This window comes from Pyrus communis, chromosome 14 (assembly GCF_041283825.1).
Source record: "Pyrus communis isolate YQ-2024b chromosome 14, ASM4128382v1, whole genome shotgun sequence".
Lineage (NCBI taxonomy): Eukaryota > Viridiplantae > Streptophyta > Magnoliopsida > Rosales > Rosaceae > Pyrus > Pyrus communis.
This window is the reverse complement of record NC_142578.1, coordinates 834233-860530: the sequence shown is the minus strand read 5'-3', so window position 1 is coordinate 860530 and position 26298 is coordinate 834233. Positions and strand designations below refer to the sequence as shown.

General features: G+C 38.8%; 1 non-coding gene across 1 annotated transcript; it reads right to left on the bottom strand.

Moving 5' to 3' along the window:
- Nucleotides 1-14484: 14484 nt before the first annotated feature.
- LOC148691054 (small nucleolar RNA R71) lies at nucleotides 14485-14595 on the bottom strand. Its single transcript, XR_015956072.1, has one exon. It is a non-coding gene; the product is annotated as a small nucleolar RNA R71 (small nucleolar RNA).
- Nucleotides 14596-26298: the final 11703 nt, after the last annotated feature.

Sequence of the window (26298 nt, the reverse complement as noted above, 5' to 3'; positions counted from 1 at the left end):
GAATAAAGTGAAAAACAAGTGAGCAGAAAATGAAAAATATATGCATAAATCTCTTTTTAGGTTAAGTAACAGTCGAATTATAATGTGGTAACTAGTTGAAGTCATGATGTGTGTGTGTATATGTCCAACAACGATCACTTGTTGCTTGTGAAACAAAAAATCCCCAATCCTTAGATCATTAACTTATACCTACGTGGTGTTATTCAGCATTTCTTTCGGATCAATTTATCCTTATTTTCCTTGTATTTTCGGTAATTATTGGTGAAGAAATAATCCAAGAGCATATATAAGAGAAGGGATTCATTTTTTTTCACGTGCAGTAGACCATGCATGATCATATTTTATCGAAACAAAGTCGAAAGAGCATATACAAGTGATAAGTATGGTGAAGGAACAGTACAAAATCAAGACCTAAATTAATCATGCAGAATGAAAAGACTGCATTCACTATGGATATATTGTCCCTGCATATATCATCAAATCCCTTTCAAATTCAGTGTGTGAGGAACGAATGAGAAGAAAGGATGCGAATCCTTTCAAAAGGTGAGAATAAAAACAAGCACAAACGTACAAAATATATTATAATATAATACACATGTATAATTTAAATTATATATAGAACAAGAAAGGAAAAAGAAAGTATAGCAGCCAAAAATACTGACTTAGCAAACTCACAAAGCATGCATTGTCTTGGGAACGGCCGACCCAACACAAGTTAGTGGGAGACAATCGAAACGTTAGCCACAAAGCAAATTTTAGTGTACTCTCACTTTATCTCTCCCTCCCTCTCTCTCTCTCTCTCTATATATATATATATATATTATCTCGCTCTCTTTGTGGGTTTGGAAATATGGATCTAGCTAATAAACCAATTTGATAAAGAAGAGACTAACGTTGCTGGCCTTTTCTTATGCAACTTTAGTGCTTTGTTTTATATATTGTCGACTCTACCTCTATTTATGTGGGGAAAAACTTGAATTTGAGTGTTCGATCATATTATTTGTAGGATATTTTATTTATTTATAAAAGTATGAGACTTTGTGTATTCTTATTTTGTTCGATTTTATGTTGATCGTGTTTGATCATATTATTCTTAAAGCATTTTTTACAAAAGTATGAGTCTTCATATAGTTTGATCTTTATCTGATTCCATGTTAATTCCACCAATATAAGAGATGTCCTGCTCATTTAACTCTATGAAGATTCTGTCTTTTTTGTGCCTATATATACACACGTAAGTTATTAGGCACCTCCCACGCACTAAAAGACTAAAATCAAAAGCGAAGAAGAAAGGGGCAATTTGCAATTCTCACCCATTCCCATACAAGTGCGTGCACAGATTATATTCTCCATGGAGCATAAATACTAGAGAATTAGGGTGTTCAACGAAAGAAAAAGTTTACTGTATACATACATGTAGCTAGTGCATAGACCACCCTCGATATCCTACCCTTTAGCTATATATTCATTTGTTTCTTTATGGACCCTAATTTTGTTCTTTCCTTCTTCGACTCTTGTTAATTAATATTTAACATTCAGCCATTCAGGCCAGGGGACCTTGTCTATTGGTTGATTAATTCAGATTTGCTTTGGCAAATATATTCTATACGGTCATGATATCCCATATGAATGTCAAAGAGAATTTGCTAAATATGAATGATCAATCAAATCAAACTCGCAACAACAACGCAGCTCTCCACTCATGACTGCTCAGGATGCTATTTTAGCAGGCCAACTAGGGTTTCATAAGAGAACCAAAGTTACAGAGCAAGAAAAAGAAGTATAGAACTGATTCATTCCAACTATTTAGATGATTGTTTACAACTGAAAGTTGTCTTAAGCCTATACAGTTGCTAAGCATGCTTAACTAATGACAGTAGTTAGTAGCTGTCCTAACTTATCATAACAGCCTTTCTGTACACTGGACTAACTAAAACAGCTGACCACGTCAACGCCCATGCAACATAAGGCTAGCTATCATACAAGTAAACGTGAGGTAGCGTGTTGATTTCGCACGTTCTTATAAGTTGTTTGACTACTTTATTACTACTTGGTTTACAATGGAACTAACCTCAATTTAATTCATGAAATGATAGTGATGAGCTGACTATTAGTGCGAAAACCTGCAACACGTCCACATAAATATATATTCTTTGAAAATATTTTGTTTGTCAAAAGCATGCAATTTGTTGTTTTTCGTGTTGGCCGCTGCCCTCTGGTATATGGCCCTGGTATATATCTTTAAGCTTTAACCTAACTAGTATTCTAATTAAGAACATCCACATACATTTGTCTTGGAGCTAGCCAGGCAGAGAGGTTAGGTAATATTCCATATATCTCCAATATGTGTGGATTAATTTGAAGGGGTATCTTGGTCGATCAAATAGCTACACAGCATCCATGTAATGTCATATTCATAGGGACTGAGAGCAGTCCTCATAAACTAATCAGAAAAAATAGAAATGAAAATGACATATATGAAATGATAATTCTCTTTATTATATCCTTTTTTTTCACTTTAAACGACATGTAACACTTTACTCATAATTTACAGCTAGCTTGTTGACTAATTTGAAATTTTTTTCCCTAATCAAAGTCTACAAATTATTAGTATTTGCATCTGTTTGTCAATAAAAAAATTTAATTTTTTTATTACCGTATGTGATTAACCAATTAATTTATGTATAAGACAGTAACATAGATAAACGATGACATGTAGCTAGATATATACTTACAAATTACATACCTGGCTATTCAGCTTTAATCAATTTTCAGAAATTTGAAGTTCTTCCAAATTATTTTGAGCCCACCATTGCGTAGTGCTGTGACTAGATAGGGCAAAAAAGTATGAGGTTGTGGAAAAGTATGTTGTGTAGATCGATCGATATCCACTTGACAATATTCATTAGTTAAGTGTGCGGCATCTAACGGTAATCAATGGGAATATGAGCATCACTATCACTTTAGGATGGTGAGCAAAAATAATTTTCTATAAATATTTGTATTGTGTATATATGCAGTATTTTACGCAAAGCATTACTTAGTTAGCACCCATGCAATTAATAACTCATAAATTTCTTTGAAAAATATTGCAATTTGTGACATCACACATCACCCAAGGGAGTGATCCTTATATGTATGTTCCCATCCCTACCTAGCACAAGGCCTTTTGGGAGCTCACTGGCTTCAGGTTTCGTAGGAACTCCGAAGTTAAGCGAGAAGGGGGCTAGAGCAATCCCATGATGGGTGACCCACTAGGAAGTTGCTTGTGAGTTCCCAAAAACAAAACCGTGAGGGAATGGTAAGCCCAAAGCAGACAATATTGTGCTACAGTGGTGGAACGGGCTCTGGAAGTGATCCGCCCCAGGCCGGGATGTGACAAATTAATTAATGGATGACTTTGGATGCGGTCCTTATGTATCAACGTTCTTTAACTGAAACCTTGTTGGTTTTCAACTTTTTATTGAAGTCCTTGAATTTTTTTTTTTTTTTTAACAAACGATATTATTTATAACGCTCTTTAACTGAAACCTTGTTGATTTTCAATTTTTTATTGAAGTCCTTGAATTTTTTTTTTTTTTTAACAAACGATATTATCTACACTAAAAGGGAAGGTGGTTGATTTAGCCTCACAATAGGCTAGCAATAATGTGGTTCAAATTCGTCTTTGGCGAGAATCGAACCTCAGACCTCTCACTTACAAGTGAAGGGAAATACTACTAAACCATAGTACTAGGTGGCCCTGAAATTAATGCAATAATGAATTTTTATGTAGGTTATTATAATTTTAAATTAAAATTTGATATTTGTAGTTACTTATATTATGAAATTTTAAATAAAATTCATGATTTGTGGGATTGAAAATATTTAAAAAAAAATTATACTTATATAAAAAAGTTAATTTATCTTATTGACATGATTTGTCATTAAGATAAATCACATTTTAATAAAATCTACATTTTACAAAAAAAAAAAAATGGTACTCACTAAAAAAAAAAAGGGTAGATTTTACATATAACACAGTGGTACATTTTTAAAGAAAAATGTACCCATTATTAATAAATTATTTGTCACATCCCGACCCGGGGCCCACCACATTCCGGGCCTGCTCCACCACCGTAGCACGATATTGTCCGCTTTGGGCCCCGACCACGCCCTCACGGTTTTGTTTCTAGGAACTCACACGAGAACCTCCCAATGGGTCACCCGTCCTGGGATTCCTCTCGCACGAACTCACTTAACTTCGGAGTTCTGATGGAACCCGAAGCCAGTGAGCTCCCAAAAGACCTCGTGCTAGATAGATATGAGAATATGCATATAAGGCTTACAAGATCCACCCTCCTGGACGATGTGGGATGTTATATTATTGGTACAAATAAAAGGTAAAAAAAAAAGAGTAAAAATAAAAGTTTGAAAAATATGGACAAAAATAATAATAATATATGGGTACAAACTAAAACTGAAAAGAAAATTGGTACAATTAAAAAAAAAAAAGATTGCAAATTAAAATGGATACAAACTTAAAATAAAAATATATGATATCAAAAATATATATATACACACACACACACACACACACACACAAATGTAACGTTTCTAACACTAAACAAATATATTTAGGAACAAAATTTAATTATCTTGACATGTAAAATATTTTCTTATTAAAATAATTATTGACGTTTATTAAAACCAAGTGACCTTGATAAAAATTGAAAAGGAATAAGATTTCACTCAATGAAGTTGAAAAAAAAAAGATGAAAACCTAATTTCTCTTTAATTAATTTGGTAGAATTTCAAAAGCACCAAGATGTTCCTGTATACGCCTTTATTTCTTTAGTTTATCTTTTCTTTCAAAAATGTGAACGTAACTTCTGCTGCCTTTTTGCAACGGTGTGGAAAATTTAGTGAGAAGAAAGATCCAATTTCTAGAACATGGCTGGTGCATGGGTTGGAAATGGAATTGACATCTTGAAGAAAATGGTTTTCTTTCAAATATTCTTAGGGATTTAATTAAGAAAAACATAAAAAATATATAAAAAATAAAAAATTGTAAGCTTTTGAACTTTCTGAACTGCAATGGAGGAGCATCTTGACCCTTTACGCATGCCCCTTTTTTGGTGCAGGCAGGCCATAGATGATGGCAAACTCTGGTGAGGAGCAGAGCCAATTGTCACAATAATGTACTGACAGTATCACAAAGATTAATAGTGAATATATTATCCTGTTCGTGGTGCTCGCCATGCTCCATAGCCATAACACCCATACTGTGGGTAAGCTCAATCATTAATCTTATGCATATATGTGTGTGTTTGCAAGCTTAGTTGATGGATCGCTCGATAACTGTATTTAAAGAACATTCATTTATGGCTCATTTTATATTGTAGTTTAATGATTCGTTTAATTTTTAGAATTATTTTTAAGACATATAAAATAAGTTACTCAAATCAGCAACTATGATCCTTGGAGTGGGAACATAGAAGTTTTTTAGTGTGACTGATGCACTAACATGCGATGTTATTCACTCACATGTAATAACATGGAGGAATTATTACTGTTTTATGGGCCTATTGTGCTAGATGGAATTGCCCCGAAAATATATATTATGTTGTAGGTCTATTTGATTGAACGGTCTAGGGTTTAGAGAGAGAGAGAGAAGCCGGCCACAATAAGAGAGAAGAAAGATTGATTTAATTGTGAGGTGTGTATGATTCACCCCATTGTGCCTTTATTTATAGTAGTTGGATAGTTAAAAACCTTTCCCTTTAGGATTACAGCATTTAATAGGTAATCTAGTCCTAATAGGAATATAAGATACTTTCCCATATCTCCTAGAATTTAGACAATCACATTCCTATTCTAAATATGACTGCAACACTCTTTCTTGAGTGTGTAAATACACAACAAACCATCGCATCAGATCTTTAGCAGATAAGGTAGAATAGTTGATGAAGTCATCAGCACAACGGGTGATCGCGAGTCTCAAATTTAAGTGAAGTATGCATTTGTAGTAAAACTCACAAAACCTCACTATGGTAAAACCCAAGGCATGGGGAAAACCCATAGACAAAGGAGAAAAATGAGAAGTATGCATAATGTCTTTAAACAAACGTCAAACTGGACGAAGGTAGAGAACTCAACGGAGTATAATCATCCCAAGATGGGTGCCTCATTAAAACCTCGTTAGGTAGCAAAAACCCAGTGAGAAAAATGCTCCTAATCGTAGGAAAAATAGTACATTAAGATCATGTGAGTATGCTTCTAGATATTCCCCCTAAGTTAGACATAACTTTTAAATAAGAGAACTACAAGTGATTCAACTCAGATAATTTACGCATACCAATTCCTTGGACAAGCTTCTGAAAAGCAGACTTGGGCAACAACTTGGTGAAGAGATCGGCCAGGTTGTCCTAAGAACAGATTTGCTTGACTTCAATGTTCTGATGCTGCTACTGCTGGTGTGAGTAAAAGAACTTCGGCAATATATGCTTAGTGTTGTCTCCCTTGATGTATCCCTTATTCAACTGCTCGATACATGCTGCATTGTCTTCAAAGATCGTCGTAGGAAAGTCAACGACTGATGTAAGACCACTAGTGCTTTGAATGTGTCTCATAACTTCTCTCAGCCAAAAACACTCACGAGATGCTTTATGTAAGGTAAGAATCTCAACATGGTTAGACGAAGTCGCAACTAGCGTTTGCTTAGTAGACCTCCAAGATATAGCGGTGTCTTCAACGGTAAAGACACAACCTGTTTAAGAACGTGCTCTATGTGGGTCAGACAGTTATCCAACATCTGTGTAACCAACAAGGTGAGAATCAATCTGAGTACCATAGGGGGTGACAACATTTGGAGATTTGCGGGTATAGAACAAGCCAAAATCCGTTGTACCTTTGAGGTAGTGGAAAATGTCTTTAACACCATTCCAGTGCCTGAGTATGGGCGCATTGTTGTATCTTGCCAATAGATTCACAGCTAAGGAGATGTCAGGTTTAATGCACTAAGCCAAGTATAATAAAGCCTCAATTTCACTTAGGTAAGGAACTTCGGGTTCCAAAATCTTTTCCTCATCCTCATTTGGATGGAAGGGATCTCGTTGAGCATCTAAAGTCCGAACGATCATGGGTGTACTTGAATGTTTCGCTTTATCCTCATTAAAACAACACAACACCTTTTGGGTAAAGTTTGATTGATGTACTAGGATTCCATCCGAACAATGCTCGATCCTCAGGCCGAGGCAATATCGAGTTTTCCCAAGATCCTTCATCTCAAATTCCGATTTCAAGTGTGCAGCAATTTCCTCAAGCTCTGCGGGAGTCCCAATGAGATTCATGTCATCGACATAAACTGCAATGATTACAAATCTGGAATGTGACTTCTTTATAAACACACATGGGTATAGTTCGTTGTTCACATAACCCTGACTTGTCAAATATTCACTCAGACGATTATACCACATTTGCCCAAATTGTTTCAATCCGTAAAGTGACATTTTCAACCTAATTGAGAGAGTGTTCCGTGATCTAGAACTATTTGTGCCAGTCAATGGAAGTCCTTCTGGAACTTTCGTGTATATTTTCGTATCTAGATCCCTATAGAGATACGAGGTTACCACGTTCATAAACTGCATATTCAGTTTTTCAGAAACTACAAAACTGATTAGGTAGCGGAACGTTATAACGTCCATTACGGGGGAATACGTCTCCTCGTAATCAATCCCAGGGCGCTGAGAAAAGCCTTGCGCTACGAGGCTTACTTTATATCGCACTATTTCATTCTTCTCATTACGCTTCCTCACGAAAACCCATTTGTAGTCAACAGGCTTCATGCATGGTGGTGTAGGAACGATAAGTCCAAATACCTTACGTTTCGCGAGCGAAACGAGTTCGACCTGGATTGCTTATCTCCAGTTTAACCAATCGATTCTACGTCGGTATTCATCAATGGAACATGGTTCAATGTCATCGCTAAGCATGATGTCAGTAGCTACTAAGTACGAGAATGCATCATCGACGATCATCTCATTCCTATTCCAAGCCTTATCCAATACTGTGTAGTGGACCGAAATTTCACGATTCTCGGGAGGTCGGCATGTTTCATCTTAAGCATCACCGTAATCTAGAATAACTTCATGCATTGGAACGGATGAGTGAGTGATGGTCGGATTCAAACTAGGGTTACTAGTTTGTGCCATTTTCCTCTTCCGAGATTATGAATCCTTTGAACCAAGGGGTCTGCCACGCTTTAGGGTCGGAGCAGGTGATTGGCTAGCCGCCAATGTACCTTGCCGCGTGGAGGGTGCGGCCTCCCCACCTTCAGGGACGGTCTGGCCTTCCCAGGCGGGTTATTGACATACGCGGGGTACATCTATCCTTGCAGGTGTGTTTGCAGCAGATATATGTGATCTTGTCACCTTAGCTAGATCATTAAAAGCATCCGGCATGCTTTGAGCAATGCGCTGAAGATCTATAATTCGTCGTACCTCAGTTTCAGATTGGGCAGTGCGAGGATCTAAATGAGACATAGTGGGAGCATACCACGACAATTCGCGGCGTTCTACGGGAACGTTAGCATGCTTATCTCCCTTTAACGACGGGAAGACTGTCTCATCAAAGTGATAATCCGCAAAATGTGCGATAAATAGATCTTCTGTCAAGGGTTCTAAGTATCGAACAATTAATGGCGAATCATAACCAACATAGATTCCCATTTTTCTCTAAGGACCCATTTTGGTACGTAGCGGTGGCGCTATTGGCATATAAATGGCTCACCCAAACACTCGTAAATGTGAGACGTCAGGCTCATATCTAGTGACCAACTGTAACAGTGAATATGGTTGGGTAGCGGTGGGCCTTAGGCGGACCAACATAACTGCGTGCAATATTGCATAGCCCCAGGCAGATACCGGCAGTTTGGTTCTCATAACCAAAGTTTGAGCTATCAATTGAAGGCACTTTATGAAAGCTTATGCCAGGCCGTTTTGGGTGTGAACATGGGGCACATAATATTCCACATCAATCTCTACTGACATGCAATAATCGTCAAAAGTATGTGACGTAAACTCTCCAGCATTATCCAGTCGAATTGACTTGATCGGATAATCAGTGTGGTGATCCCTTAGCTTAATGATTTGAGCTAGGAGTTTAGCAAACGCGGCGTTGCGTGTGGATAATAAGCAAACATGTAATCATTGTGTCGATGCATCAACCAACACCATAAAGTATCTAAATGGTCCGCAGATTGGTTGGATAAGTCCACAAATGTCTCCTTGAATCATCTGAAGAAATTTAGGTGGGTCGTGAATAATCTTTGTATACAAGGGTTGAGTATTCAACTTCCCTAAAGAACACACTTTGCATGGCAGGAGTCCAATATAGGGATGTAACTTATGCCCGCGTGAAGATTTGAGAATACGACGAATCATGTCACGTCCAGGATGTCCCAAATGGTCATGCCAAAGCAACAAAGTGTCTTGGAACTCAGGCATAAGGCCGGCCACACTGTGGGCTTCTATGCTGCAAATGGTTGTGATGTACAACCCACTCGACAAGTGTTCCAACTTTTTGTGAATATGCTTCTGGCCATATTCATACGAAGTGATACAAAGAAATTCAAAACCAGGATTTTCAGTGGTTTCAAGATGATATTGATTATCTCGAATATCTTTAAAACTCAGCAACGTTCTTCCGGAACGTGGAGAGTAGAGTGCCTCCTTAATGGTCAGAATTGTACCATTGGACAACATCATACGTGTCTTTCCGTATCCTTCAATCAGGTTGGATGAGCCTGAGAAAGTTGTCAAATGAGCTTTCTTGGGAATGAAGTTAGTAAAATAGTGTTTTTCATGCAAGATGGTGTGCGTGGTTGCACTATCTACTAGACAACTAACTTCCCCACTAGACATACCTAGAAATAAATTGATTGAATTGGTCACATGCATAGATAAATCCATTCATTCAATTAAGCAATTAGAGATAATAATATCCATTCAAATAACAATCTATTCAAACCAAAACCAAACAAATTATTCCAAATACTTAGGAAAATTGTTCAAAATTAAACCATAAACCTAGCAAAATAGGGGGTAGGGCCGACCACTCTTAGTGGGTTCGTCCACTAGGGGTAAACACCCTAAAAACATGTCTAATTTATTCACCATAGGCGCTGACACCTCCTGAAAATCTGATATCTCTATTGATGTAGTTGCATTTTTCGAATGATCCACATGTGCAAAGTTAGACTCATGACGAGAATGATACTTGGCAATAGCCTCAGGGGAAGCTCGGCATACGTGTGACCAATGATCCCTTGATCCACAGCGATAACCCATGTCCAGTTCAGTAGAAGCGGGCTGAATGGGAGTTTTGCCCTTGTTCTTGAAGTTTGGGGCCTTAGGGGCAAGTGGTGGACGCTGCTAGGTTACATTTTTTACCTTAGGTGCGGCACTCTGTTGACCTTGGGCCCGTGGTTAGACTTGTTGCTCATTGCCATGGCCACGATGATTTTTTCATTGTTGATAGCTGCTCGAATAAGTCGCATGCGCTTTAGGCGCAGCGTTCGAGCCAGTGAGTAGAGCTTGATGATTCTTCATCAGAATCTGGTTTTTCTTTTCAGCGAGAAGTAAAGCAGAGATCAAATATGAAAACTTGGTGAATTTTTATGCCCTATATTGTTGCTGCAGGACAATATTGGTGGCATGGAAAGTCGAATAGGTCTTATCCAAGAGATCTGATTGGGTTAGTTCCACTTTGCAGAATTTCAACAAAGAATGGATTCTACAAACTTCAGAGTTGTATTCATTCACGGACTTAAAGTCTTAGAAGCGAAGATGCTGCCAGTCGTGTCTTGCTTCAGGCAAGTATATGTCTTTCTGGTGATCGAAACGGTCAGCCAGAGCAAGGATGGGTCCTCCTCAGCGAGATACTCAGTCTGCAATGCATCATGGATGTGTCTTTGAATGAAGATCATTGCAGTAACCTTCTGAGCTTCGTCAACAAGTTTATCGGTGATAGGTGCCTCGATGGTGGCTCTAATGCCCCTTGCAGTTAAATGGAGCTTCACGTCTTGAACCCACTTTAGATAGTTTCTTCCAGAGACTTCTAGAGCGGAGAAATCGAGCTTGTTCAAGTTTGACATGTCCCTAAAACAGAGGGAAAAACGTGAGTAGTCATATGGTAAGCCATAGACATATATCGTTGAACATACAGGTTTTATAGACATGTATTGGTTTAATTTAAGCATGCAAACTACAGGTTTCATGTGGTATGTTTTGAATGAAAACTTCGGGTTTCAAAGGCACTAAATTTGAAACTACAGGTTCAATTTAGTTTTATGAACAATTAGTTCATAATGAGAGGTTCCTGCAAGAAACACATAATGCAAGATACTAATTTGAATATAGTGGATTTGAGGTTCTTCGAGAACTCAAGTATAAAAATAAATTATTGAATCGTTAATGCCCAAAAGTGATCTTGAGGTCAATAATTTTGGATTCATTATCAGATTAATGGACTGCAAGTCACTTTTAATTAATTCAATAAATCGGGTCATACGAGGTCGATTGTAGAAGCTAGATAATATTAAAATAATATTATTGGATTAAAAATATAGCCTCAAAATAATTTGGGCTTGGTGTCGTGGGTAAGGGGCACAGGTTGGCTGCCTTAAGTATAAGGTAAGGCCCAAAAAAAAAGGACCTCGGGTCATGGCTGCAGGCCACGGGGTGGAAGAAATCCCCTAGCCGCAACTGGGTTTTCGTTTGGGCCGAATGAGGGTGCACGGGACAAGGCCCAGCAGGAGCTGGCTTTGTGGGTGATGCATGATAGGAGCATATTTAGGCGACTTACTTAGCTTATTTTCGTGCATCTATGTTGTTAATTCATAGTTGTTTTAGTAGTTTAAGCCATTTTCGTGTGTTTTTAGGTTCATATGGCTAAGGAAGCAAAAAGATGCATTTTGGAGCATTTTGGAGCAAAATTGGGCATGGAGTGGATAGCATATGCTTGGAGCCAAAGTGTTGGACGAATTTGAAAGCCTTGTATGCACTTTGGACATAAAACAAAGGGCCTAGCCCAATCAAACAATCCTTTGAGCCATGCAAAACCTCTAGCCCAATCAACAACCCTTAGCCACATGCATTCACATGCATCACAACCCCAAAACCATCAAGAAACACCCATTGCCGTGCCTTGCACTCCCCCTTGCATTTTCAGCCATTCCACTTCATCATTACACCACCTTCTCCATCTTTATTCCACATGCATTCATCATAATTCACCCTAGCTACCACCATTCACACACACATGCAATTACTCTTTCATCATTGCACCACCAATCCAACACATGCACCCATAACCAAACACTTACCTTTGCCGAGCACTTCCCAATCCTTTTCCAGCATTTCACATGCATTTCCACCTTCCTACTTCATCATTTCAGCCACATATTCACCCACATGCACTTTAATCATTCAACACATGCATTCACACACCAACAATAACTCAATGCCGTGCACTCCCATTACCTTTCCAACTCCCTTTTGCATTTCCAGCACCAAAACATGCACTCACATGCATTTTCAGCACCAAAACAGCATTCACATGCAATTCCACACACAATGCCGTGCATTCCCTTGCCTTTCCACCAACAACCTAGCTGTTTTTCCATCATTATTTCATCCACATGCACTCTCAATCATAACAGCCACATTCACTCTTAAACAATCATCCACATATTCTCCCATTCCCCCTATAAAAACCCATGCATTCATACACAAAAACACATCTCATTTTCATACACAAGATACCACAAACACATCCAATCTTCCCCTTTGCCTCAAATCCCCTTCCATTTCTACACAATCTCTTCTCGGCTTCATTTCATTCCATACACTCTCCCATTCGCAGAAACCATTCAACCTTAGCCGCTCCACCTTCATTTATAACACACTTGGAGCACCAACACCGAAGGCAACTCTTAAGGGATTTCAACATCAGTTTTGCTTCAAGGGTTCTTTCTTCTTAATCCTATGTTCACTCATGTTATATATTTTTCTGTCAAACCTTTTGTAAACATGAAGTGTAACTAATCTCTCTCTAGGGATTCGATGTAGCCTTGCAAGATTGCCATGTAGTTAATTCAGAATTCTCATTTAATCTATCTATTTCTTGTTTCATTCTCCGATTTAATTGTGACTTAGTGTGTTGATTTTAATGCTTGATCATCATTTGAATTAACCACAGGTTGTTTAGCCAAGATTAAAGCACACATCATGCATAATCTTGGTGGATATGTGAATGAATGAAGGGAATGTTTTGCAAACATCCTGCCGAGTGTTCCCTTTGGTTTTGTGAAAGTTTCTTGTGCACTACATATTCTTGATTAGGAACCAAAGTTGCACATCACAATTAGGCTCATGATTAGAGACATTTGATCAAATCCACACATCATATGGTTGATCATATCTAAGTGAAACAAACTCAAGAAATAGGTAGATGGATGAGTATAATCTGATTCAACAAGCATGGCCTTTGGTTAGCAATGGTAAAATTGAATCCCTAGCTTCATCTCCATTGGTACTATCTAATTTTATTAGCTGTTGATTCATTCATTTTGTGTTTACTCCACTTCCTTATGCTTTCAAGTTACAACAACAAATCTGTCTACATTGATTAGTTTTATTTCTCTAGTAAAGAGTTCTTGCAAAACAAGTGATTATATAGGTCCAATTAGTCCCTGTGGATTCGACACCCTTACTTGTGCCATTATACTAAACCTATTTTAGCACGAAGAAGGAAAACCCTCAACAAAAATGGCGCCGTTGCCGGGGACTGATTTCAGTCCCTTATAATTGCTTGTTTTGATATTAAACCTTGTTCTTTTCATTTTAAGTAGATTTCTGATTTTTATTCAAAACTTGTTTTATCTTGTTTCAGGTAGTATATGTCAAATAGACTTGCTGAATTAGGCCAAAGAATTGAACGGTTAAAGGGCAACACTTTGGAAAGCTTTGTGCCAACAAGTTCCTCCATTGTCCGTGAAGAAGAGGAAGGGAAACCGTCTAGTCCAACAAGTGAAGGATCAGAGCACTTTAATTGGGAAAGAGAAGAAGAGATGGCGGGCGACCAAGATGATCTTCGAGCTTTGGAGGATTTTGCTCAACCAATCATACCAAATTCACCTTCATGCATCTTGCTGCCCACAGAAGCTAGAAACTATGATCTTAAATCTTCACATTTCCATATGTTTCCTTCTTTTTATGGCTTACCTAATGAAGATCCTTTAGCTCATATTAAAGAATTTTACAATGTTGTGAGTGGTTTACCTTTACAGGGAGTAAGTGAAGCAAATCTGAGGATGAGAGTGTTCCCTTACACCTTGAAAGATAGGGCCAAGGGTTGGTTAATGACTCTAGTACCTGGTTCACTCACCACATGGGATGCCGTGGCTAAGAAGTTTTTGGAAAAGTTCTTTTCCACTCAAAAGACAGCCACATTAAGGGGACAAATCTTCAACTTTAAACAAGATGATGGAGAACCTTTCAATGAGTGTTGGGAGCGCTTTAAAGGCCTGTTGTTGCAATGTCCACACCATGGGTTACCTCTTCACTTGCAAATGCAAATTTTCTATGATGGACTAACCCAAACATGTCAATCAACTGTTGATAATGCAGCAGGAGGAGCTTTGAAGAAAAAGAATGCTCAAGAGTCATATAACATTTATGAGATGTTGGGATCTAATGCTCAACACAAAGATGTAAGGGGTAAGAGAGTTGGAGTATATGAAACAAGCTCTAATCATGATCTTTCTTTGCAGGTAGCTAACCTAGAAAAGAAGCTTGAATCCGTGCTCAACATGGTGCCAAAAGCAAGTGAAGTGTGTGCCATTTGCAACATACCAAGCCACCTTACTCATCAATGTCCATCTAAGGAGGCTTACCCCGAGTATGTCCAAGAGCAAGTGAACCTCATGAATTCTTACAATCAAAGGCCAAGGAATGATGTGTATTCCAATACATATAACCCAAGTTGGAGAGATCATCCCAATCTTTCGTGGAAGAACAACAATCAATTCCAAAACTTCCAACCAAAACCTACTCTTGAGGATACGGTTAAATTGTTAGCCCAAAATACCTTGCAATTCCAACAAACCACCAATAGCACTCTCCAACAACATTCGGCGGCTCTAACCAAAATGGAGACACAATTGGGGCAGATTGCAGATACCTTGAGCCAAAGAGAGGTTGGAAAGTTTCCAAGCCAACCCGTGATACTCCAAAGGAACCAAGAGCAAGCCAAAGCAATCACTACACTTAAAAGTGGTAAGGTTATCAATAATAGAGTTGGCAATGAAGTTACTAATGAATCTGATCATGTGAATGCAGGGGTTACTCAAGGAGAAAATGAGGAACCAAGCCATGCTACTCCCTCGTTTGAAGCACCAAATCTTCACAAAGCCGAGAAACCTTACACTCCACCAATACCATTCCCTGGAAGACTTGCCAAGAGCAAGCAGGATAAGTCATTTAAAGAGATTTTTGATATTCTAAGTAAGGTGAATGTTAACTTACCTTTGCTTGATGTCATTAGGAACATGCCAGCTTATGGGAAGTTCTTCAAAGAGTTAAACAACTACAAAAGGAAGTATGGACCACATGAGAAGGTAGTGGTGTCCGAGAATGTAAGTGCCGTGTTGCAAAGAAAACTTCCACCAAAGCTCAAGGATCCAGGAAGTTTTTCTATCAACATCACCATAGGGGACAAGAAGGTAGAGAAGGCGATGCTTGACTTAGGTGCTAGCATCAACTTAATGCCTTATTCCGTGTACCTTCAACTAGGTTTGGGGGAATTGAAAGCCACCACCATCTCATTACAACTTGCGGACAGATCCGTGAAATATCCAAGAGGTATAGTAGAGGATATTCTAGTTCAAATTGATAAACTAATCTTGCCTGCGGATTTTGTAGTGTTAGACATGGAAGAAGCTCCTATACATGACCGAGAGTTGCCTATTTTGCTTGGGAGACCGTTTATGGCCACGGCCAAGACCATCATTGATGTGCAAAATGGACTCCTCACTATGACAGTGCTAGGAGAGACCGTTCAATTCAAAGTGTTTGAGTCTCTTTCACATCCTTCTTCATCTCTTGATTGTTATGCCATTGATATGCTTGATTCGCTTGTTTTCTCTAAGTTCTTGCAGGCACAATCTAATGAACCATTACAAACTATTTTGAGCCAATCTCAAGATGAGTTTGATGAAGAAGATGCACTCATGGAAGAGGTAGCTGCCTTAGAAGCATTGGCACCGTATCCTTTGAATATTTTACCTCTTTTAGAGCCTTTAGAACCATCAAGGTCACATTTAACCCCTTCCACTGTTAAGGCACCAACACTTGAACTTAAACCACTTCCACCACATCTAAAGTATGCATATCTAGCTGAATTTGAAACTCTTCCAGTTATCATAACTTCTGACCTCAACCCAAATGAAGAAGATAAACTAATTAGGGTGTTAAAAGAGTTCAAATCAGTTATTGGTTGGTCTATTGCAGATATCAAGGGAATAAGCCCTACCATGTGCATGCATAGGATTCTTTTGGAAGAAGGAGCAAAGTCAACCCGTGAACCACAAAGGAGGCTCAATCCACACATGAAGGAAGTTGTGAGGAATGAAGTGTTGAAGTTATTAGATGTGGGGATCATATATCCCATTTCTGATAGCAAATGGGTGAGTGCTATTCAGGTGGTACCTAAGAAGGTGGGAATCACGGTGATGAAGAATGAAAACAAAGAGCTTGTGCCCACAAAACCCACGGCTAGTTGGCGTGTTTGCACCGATTACAAGAAATTGAATTCTAGCACTAGAAAAGATTACTTTCCTATGCCGTTCATAGATCAAATGCTTGAGAGATTGGCAGGTTACTCACACTATTGTTTTCTTGATGGGTACTCAGGTTACAATCAAATTGCAATTGCTCCGGAGGATCAAGAGAAAACTACCTTTACTTGCCCGTTTGGCACATTTGCATATAGGAGAATGCCTTTTGGACTTTGCAATGCTCCAGCAACATTCCAAAGATGCATGTTGGCAATCTTTTCTGACATGGTAGAAAGATTCATTGAGGTATTTATGGATGACTTTTCAGTGTTTGGTTCCTCTTTTGATGAATGTCTTAACCATCTCTCTTTAGTACTTCAAAGATGTCAGGAAACAAATTTGGTTCTCAATTGGGAAAAGTGCCAATTTATGGTGAAACAAGGAATTGTGTTGGGGCATGTAATCTCTAGCCAAGGAATGGAGGTGGACAAAGCCAAAATTGACATCATCACCAATATGGCAGCTCCCACAACCGTTAAGGGAGTAAGAAGTTTTTTGGGACATGCGGGTTTTTATCGTCGTTTCATTAAGAACTTTTCAATGATCACTCGTCCATTATGCAATCTGTTAGCTAAAGATGTTGTATTTCATTTTGATAAAGCTTGTATGGATGCATTCAATACTTTGAAACATGAATTAACCTCGGCCCCTATTATTATGGCACCAGATTGGTCTTTACCTTTTGAATTAATGTGTGATGCCTCTGACTATGCTATTGGTGCAGTTTTAGGGCAAAGGGTGAACAAGCTCCCACACGTGATCTACTATGCAAGCCGGACTCTAAATGATGCTCAACTTAACTATTCCACAACTGAAAAGGAGTTGCTTGCTATTGTTTTTGCCTTAGAGAAGTTTCGGTCATATCTTGTTGGATCTAAAGTTATTGTGTTTTTTGATCATGCAGCCCTTAGGTACTTGATGACAAAAAAGGATGCTAAGCCACGCTTAATTAGATGGATACTCTTACTACAAGAGTTTGACTTGGAAATTCGAGATAAGAAGGGAAGTGATAATGTTGTGGCTGACCATTTGTCACGGCTCAATGAAAACCATGGAGTTGGACAACCTTTGCCTCTAAATGAATCATTTCCAGATGAACAACTCCTTGTTATTCAAGAAAAAGAACCATGGTATGCTGATTTTGTTAATTATCTTGTTTGTGGTATAATTAGAAATGACCTTTCTTTTCAGGAAAGAAAGAAGTTCCTTGCCATAGTAAAGCACTACGTTTGGGACGAACCATATTTGTTTAAATATTGCCCTGACCAAATCATTAGGAGGTGTGTCCCAGAGAGTGAACAACAAAGCATTCTAACGTTCAGCCATACATTGGCATGTGGAGGACATTTTGGTGCCAAAAAGACATCTCTAAAGGTTTTACAATCTGGTTTCTTTTGGCCTACTTTATTCAAAGATGCTTTTGATTTTTGTTCTAAGTGTGATAGGTGCCAGAAAATGGGGAACATTAGCCGAAGAAATGAGATGCCATTGAACAACATTTTGGTGGTGGAGCTCTTTGATGTTTGGGGAATCGATTTCATGGGACCATTTCCATCCTCTTTTGGTTACTTATACATATTAGTGGCAGTAGATTATGTATCCAAATGGGTTGAAGCCATTGCTACAATAACTAATGATCATAAGGTTGTTTTGAATTTTCTTAAAGATATGATTTTTTGTAGGTTTGGAACCCCAAGAGCTATTATTAGTGATGGTGGCAGCCATTTCTGCAACAAACCCTTTGAATCCTTGATGAAAAAGTACAACATCAACCACAAAGTGGCAACCCCGTACCATCCTCAAACCTCAGGACAAGTGGAGATTAGCAATAGGGAGATCAAGAACATTTTGATAAAGACCGTAAGCCCTACAAGGAAGGATTGGTCACTGAGGTTGAATGATGCACTATGGGCATATAGAACAGCATATAAGACCCCCATTGGCATGAGTCCTTATCGCCTTGTGTTTGGGAAAGCTTGTCATTTGCCAATGGAGCTTGAACACCGTGCATATTGGGCCATCAAGAAGTTCAACTTTGATTACAAGGATGCTGGAATAGCAAGGAAGCTCCAACTTAATGAGTTGGAAGAACTCAGAAATGAAGCATATGAGAATGCCAAAATCTACAAGGAACGGACTAAGCTCTATCATGACAAGGCCATCCTACGGAAGGAGTTTCACCAAGGTATGAAAGTACTGTTGTATGACTCACGTTTGAGACTTTTTTCAGGTAAATTGAAGTCTAGGTGGGTGGGACCATTTAAGGTGCTGCAAACATTTCCCCACGGAGCTGTGGAGATAGAGAACATGAAGAATGGCACCTCTTTTAAAGTCAATGGGCAGCGATTGAAACCATATTTGGAGAAAGTGGAGGAAGAGCAAGTTTATCAAGTTGTAGATTTTCTTGAGTTTACAACACCGTGAACAAGCTACCATGTCTTGCCTAGACATTAAATAAAGCGCTTACTAGGAGGCAACCTAGTGTGGTTTGTGTTCTTTCCTCATTTTGTGTTTATGTTGTCACCATTCCATATTCTTTGCCTACTTGCCTTGTGTTAGTTGTGGTTAAGTGTGTTTTTGCTTACTAATACGAATGTATATGAGGGCTATGTTTGTAGACAAACTATTGGGTTGCTTTGAAAAAAGGGTTTTATGACACGGGACATGTCATAACTTTCGAAGGGGTGTTTATTTTTAAGTTCATGTCGGAGCACAAAGGTAAGCCGCCTCCCCGAATTTCAAATTTTCTTTTATACTAATATGTTGTTAATGATTCAGGCATCCACTCTAGAATTTAAACCATTACCGGATCATTTCAAGTATCACCCTCCATTCAAAGATCAATTCCATGCCGTTTGATTTGATTAAAAAAAAAAAAAAAAAAAAAAAAAGATGCTAAACATGGAGAAAGATGGAGCTTCACAAAGGTTGTTTACGTGAAGCCCCACTACGAGGCGTCGGAGCGGAAGGCATAGAAGTGGGAGGCATAGAAGCGGGAGGCATCGGAGCGGAAGCCATCGGAGCGGAAGGCATCGGAGCTAGAGCATTCCAGGCCTCAATACTTGGCCAAGCGCTGGATGACCCAGGAAAAAGGTGCCTCTGGAGATAAGCCGCAAGCCTTTGACGGTCACTGTGAATTCGACCCTCAGATTCTTGCAGCTCATCAAGCTTCATCTTCATGCCCGACGAATAATTATTTGCAAGCACATGCAAACTTCTATTCTCGTACTTAAGCTGCTGGATCTCTTGCTTAAGACTTTCCACCTCTGCCATCAATGATTCCACCTGAAGGGAGCGGGCAAGCAGGCGTTGGCCCATGTTGGACATAGAACTCGCACACTGAACACTAAGTGCGAGGGACTCTTGAACGGCCAACTCATCGGACCATCCTGACAGCAGCCTACTATCTTTTGGAGTGAGGAGGTTCCTAGCTACTATTGTAGCTGTTGTGGCGTCCTGCATCACAGAGTCTTCACCTGTAAGAAGACCGTTAGAAGATAAGAAAGAAGGGCGCCATACGTTACCTTGACGCGGCGCGCCCGTATCACTGCTAAGGCTCAATTCCAAGCTAAGGTTCGATGGGTTTGCCATTTTTCAAAAGTGTTCAAAGAGAAGGGATGGAGTTAAATTTCAAAGGGCCGGAGTCGATTTTCAAGAATGGGAAACCTTCAGTGTGTGTTTGTTGGCGGTGATCGATACCTCTATAAAAAGCCAAGGCGACGCGTCCCCCGATTCAAAAAGCCGGAATTTTCGGCGTAATTTTGGCGACGCTTTCTCGGCTTTTCAGATGACGTGTTCAACTTTGTCAAAAGATTTCTTCTTTTCAGAAAACACGTGGAGGCCATCATCGCAACTACACATCTTTAGCCGACAGGCGCAAAGTCCAGCGACGCTTTCTCTGCTTTTCAGAAAACTCGTGCAGCTTTGTCAAAAGGAGCCGCATCCGCACTACTACGTGTCGTTCAGAAAGCAAAGGGGCGCCTGCTCAGAAATCGAAGGGGCGTCGTTCAGAAATCGAAGAGGCGTCTGCTATTTCAAAAAGCCGGATTTGCGGGATCAAAACGTTTGTCGACAATGGTAAAAGAACAGTACTACCACTTGATATTATCTCTATATATGTCGACCTTCGTCTTTTATGGCAAGGAAAACCTGAAGAAAATGCCCAACTCTCCCTCACCTCTGAGGGCGCACTCCCAGCAAAGCCTTTCGAAATACTCAATTCTTTCTTCTTCCCCAAAGATGATACCAGATGCCTGGAGTACAGATGACCCAGGAGGAAACGGCGGATTGAAATGTGCTGATTCATTCACCGCTTCTTCAAAAGCAAAGGTATCTCATATCATCAAGGTCAAAAGCAAAAGTATCTCATATCATGCTCTTTCCTTGTCTTTTTCTTTGTCCTTGTTCTTACTTGCATGGCAAAGTGAAAGAAGCAATCAGCCGGCACTTGGAGTCAGTCTTCTGTTCTGGAGCCAACTGCCTGGAATCTATTCCTGATTGCTTACCTAGCGTTGCTCTCGAGTAGTCATCTTCAACAGTTGATACACTTCTAGAGAAGGGACCACTTCTGCGAAGATTGAACAAAGAAACAGATAAAAGGAGGAAGCTCAGACCTTTGGGGAAGACCAAAAGAATCCTGCTGCCCAGTTCAAGAGTAGCACAAAGGAAAATCAATGATGGGCGGAAACCAGTTCAAGAGTAAGCCTGTGGAATCACCAAGATCAATGCCTCAATGCAATTACCAAGGAGAAGATGGAATTTACACTCCATAACCAGATTTGCGTCCCTAAACTCTTCTCTTTGTTAATTACATTCTGCCGTGTTTAGTATGTTTAAGTGCTTTTTGTGTGTTTACTTATGTTTTGCGTGAATCTATGCTTAAAACATTGAGGACAATGTTTGATTTAAGTGTGGGGGGGTAACTAAGTATATTTAATGCAAATTCGTGGGATTTTATCACCCATTACTTCAAATGTTGTTCCTTGCTGTTTTAAGGTGTTTTAAGTTGTTTTAGAGTGTTTTTAGTGTGTTTTGTTTTATAACTCCGAAAATCACATAAAAATTTGAAAAACATGTTTTGAAAAACCTAAAAAGAGTGTTTTGAGTCGTTTTTATGTGTTTATGTCTTAGGGTACCTTCCAACACAATGATAAGGATTTGGTTTGTAATTGCATGACGGTTAAAAAGAGTTATAAACATAGAGAAAAGTTTGATTTACTCTTGGTATATGCTTGGTTATGGTTATAATGTATGACTTCACATGCAATCATAAAAGAAAAATTCGTTTTTGTAACATGCTTGAAGGAAGGAACTCAAACAAACGCTACAACCCTGTGAGACTCGAGCCATTACCTTCGTTGGAGAGTTATTTTCTGTGATTCTTTGTTTTCTAAAGTTGTTGCATGATCTCATTAGTCCTTGCTTGGTTGCTACTTAGAATGCAATTGTATCATGATAGAACTAAATGCTAGAACTTATATCCGTTTCATTCAAAGCATGACATTGAATTGCATAACATATATCAAGATGAAGTTGTGTAGTTGCCACCATAACCAAATAGCCTTACTTCCCATATTTCGTATTTGTTATTAGTTTTAATCTCGTTGAGCCTCGTTTAGCCTATTTTCTTTGCTAACCACATCACCCCTTACCTAGCCTAGATTAGGACCATCCGTACCCTTGTTCTTGAAGCATAGTAAGCATGACGGATAATGAATTCCTTTTGATTAATATGTTGCAGAAAATAAGTGTGGGGGAAGGGATTTTTGTGTGTATGTATGTGCCTAAGTCTTAAAGGAGGCACGAAAAAAAAAAAGAAAAAAAATTTTTGTGAGAAAAAAAAAAAGAAGAAGAAAAGAAAGCAAAAAAAAAAAAGAAGAGTGAAAATAAGTGAGAATGGACTCACAAGTGTGATTGTTGAAGAAAGGGCCCAAAAAGTTTGAATATGGCCTTAAATTTTGTGTGACTTTCCCCTGGGTGTTCAAAGTTGACTTCTGCGTTCTTAAGGGAATTCTAAGTGCCTAATTCAATACTTTGCTCATTATGGCTTTAAGAATGTTTGTTTATCCTTCACCTTTCATTGTTAGCCAATACCCTAGCCCCGTTACACCCCTTTGACTTCTATCTTGATCGTTATGTGTTCAATAATGTGGAGTTTGGATTTGATATGAGCTTATGGTGTCACTGGTTCTCGCATCTAAGTAGTAGCATTCCATTCATGAGATCATATCTAAACATGCTTATTAACTCCAGAAATTGCTTCCTTTGAAATACATATATGTGAGTGTTCGTTTTTATGTTCACATCAATCTTCTCACATATAACTAGTTTAGGGTGTGTAGTCAGAAAATTTGTGTGAAAATAGAGTGCATTCTAGTAAGGAATTGAGTAAATTCTCTAAAGCATGTTACTACATTTGAAATGTGTTTTAGTGTCGTTTTGTTTATTTGTTATTATTTTGTTTTGCTCGAGGACTAGCAAAAGCTAAGTGTGGGGGAATTTGATAGGAGCATATTTAGGCGACTTACTTAGCTTGTTTTCGTGCATCTATGTTGTTAATTCATAGTTGTTTTAGTAGTTTAAGCCATTTTCATGTGTTTTTAGGTTCATATGGCTAAGGAAGCAAAAAGATGCATTTTGGAGCATTTTGGAGCAAAATTGGGCTTGGAATGGATAGCATATGCTTGGAGCCAAAGTGTTGGACGAATTTGAAAGCCTTGTATGCACTTTGGACATAAAACAAAGGGCCTAGCCCAATCAAACAATCCTTTGAGCCATGCAAAACCTCTAGCCCAATCAACAACCCTTAGCCACATGCATTCACATGCATCACAACCCCAAAACCATCAAGAAACACCCATTGCCGTGCCTTGCACTCCCCCTTGCATTTTCAGCCATTCCACTTCATCATTACACCACCTTCTCCATCTTTATTCCACATGCATTCATCATAATTCACCATAGCTACCACCATTCACACACACATGCAATTACTCTTTCATCATTGCACCACCAATCCAACACATGCACCCATCACCAAACACTTACCTTTGCCGAGCACTTCCCAATCATTTTCCAGCATTTCACATGCATTTCCACCTTCCTACTTCATCATTTCAGCCACATATTCACCCACATGCACTTTAATCATTCAACACATGCATTCACACACCAACAATAACTCAATGTCGTGCACTCCCATTACCTTTCCAACTCCCTTTTGCATTTCCAGCACCAAAACATGCACTCACATGCATTTTCAGCACCAAAACAGCATTCACATGCAATTCCACACACAATGCCGTGCATTCCCTTGCCTTTCCACCAACAACCTAGCTGTTTTTCCATCATTATTTCATTCACATGCACTCTCAATCATAACAGCCACATTCATCTTAAACAATCATCCACATATTCTCTCATTCCCCCTATAAAAACCCATGCATTCATACACAAAAACACATCTCATTTTCATACACAAGATACCACAAACACATCCAATCTTCCCCTTTGCCGCAAATCCCCTTCCATTTCTACACAATCTCTTCTCGGCTTCATTTCATTCCATACACTCTCCCATTCGTAGAAACCATTCAACCTTAGCCGCTCCACCTTCATTTATAACACACTTGGAGCACCAACACCGAAGGCAACTCTTAAGGGATTTCGACATCAGTTTTGCTTCAAGGGTTCTTTCTTCTTAATCCTATGTTCACTCATGTTATATATTTTTCTGTCAAACCTTTTGTAAACATGAAGTGTAACTAATCTCTCTCTAGGGATTCGATGTAGCCTTGCAAGATTGCCATGTAGTTAATTCAGAATTCTCATTTAATCTATCTATTTCTTGTTTCATTCTCCGATTTAATTGTGACTTAGTGTGTTGATTTTAATGCTTGATCATAATTTGAATTAACCACAGGTTGTTTAGCCAAGATTAAAGCACACATCATGCATAATCTTGGTGGATATGTGAATGAATGAAGGGAATGTTTTGCAAACATCCTACCGAGTGTTCCCTTTGGTTTTGTGAAAGTTTCTTGTGCACTACATATTCTTGATTAGGAACCAAAGTTGCACATCACAATTAGGCTCATGATTAGAGACATTTGATCAAATCCACACATCATATGGTTGATCATATCTAAGTGAAACAAACTCAAGAAATAGGTAGATGGATGAGTATAATCTGATTCAACAAGCATGGCCTTTGGTTAGCAATGGTAAAATCGAATCCCTAGCTTCATCTCCATTGGTACTATCTAATTTTATTAGCTGTTGATTCATTCATTTTGTGTTTACTTCACTTCCTTATGCTTTCAAGTTACAACAACAAATCTGTCTACATTGATTAGTTTTATTTCTCTAGTAAAGAGTTCTTGCAAAACAAGTGATTATATAGGTCCAATTAGTCCCTGTGGATTCGACACCCTTACTTGTGCCATTATACTAAACCTATTTTAGCACGAAGAAGGAAAACCCTCAACAATGCACGGGAGGATAAAAACCCAGCCCCGTGGGCTGCATGTGGGTTCGAGTGAAGGCCTAGCCTCAAAAAGGCTGGTGTCATGGTTGCGGGCTAATGCAGCAGGATAAGCATGGGACTTCAACACCTGCCGAGGTAAGTGCCAGGTCGAGGCTTGGTGGCTACTTCCACAGTGATGGTATGGTGGTATGCCGCATCATGTCCAATCCCCTTTTCTTTTTCTTTTTTCTTTTTTTTTCAAAAATCCCTTAGGGTTTCGGAAAAACCCTAAATATGCTTCTTATTTATTTTATATAGTTTGACTCACAAATTCCACATAACAATTTAATTGTGCTATGCATGAAACAAATATATATTGACAAATATATAAACATATACAATATATATATATATATATCGAAAGGAAAATATAAACATAGGGGGGGATTCATCCATCATGGGAAATGTTTTTATGCTTCGTGGACGTTTCAAATATCTTCTTTTATTTTAAGCGTACCTGATTAGCAGAAGACGAATAAGCCTTTGAATTTGGTGGATGATAGCCTCCTCTTACAATGCGTCAATTCCTCAGCTTCTGGGAAGAGCGTGCTGATTACGTGTTGTAGGCCTATTTGATTGAACGATCTAGGGTTTAGAGAGAGAAAGAGGGGAGCCGGCCACAATAAGAGAGAAGAGAGATTGATTTAATTGTGAGGTGTGTATGATTCACACCATTGTGCCTTTATTTATAGTAGTAGGATAGGTAAAAACCTTTCCCTTTAGGATTACAACATTTAAAAGGTGATTAGTCCTAATAAGAATATAACATACTTTCCCATATCTCCTAGGATTTACACAATCATATTTCTATTCTAAATATTACTACAACATATTTGTATTTTTAGACGAGTATGATTAATAACACTATGTGATAATGTGACCACAAATTTTAGACGAG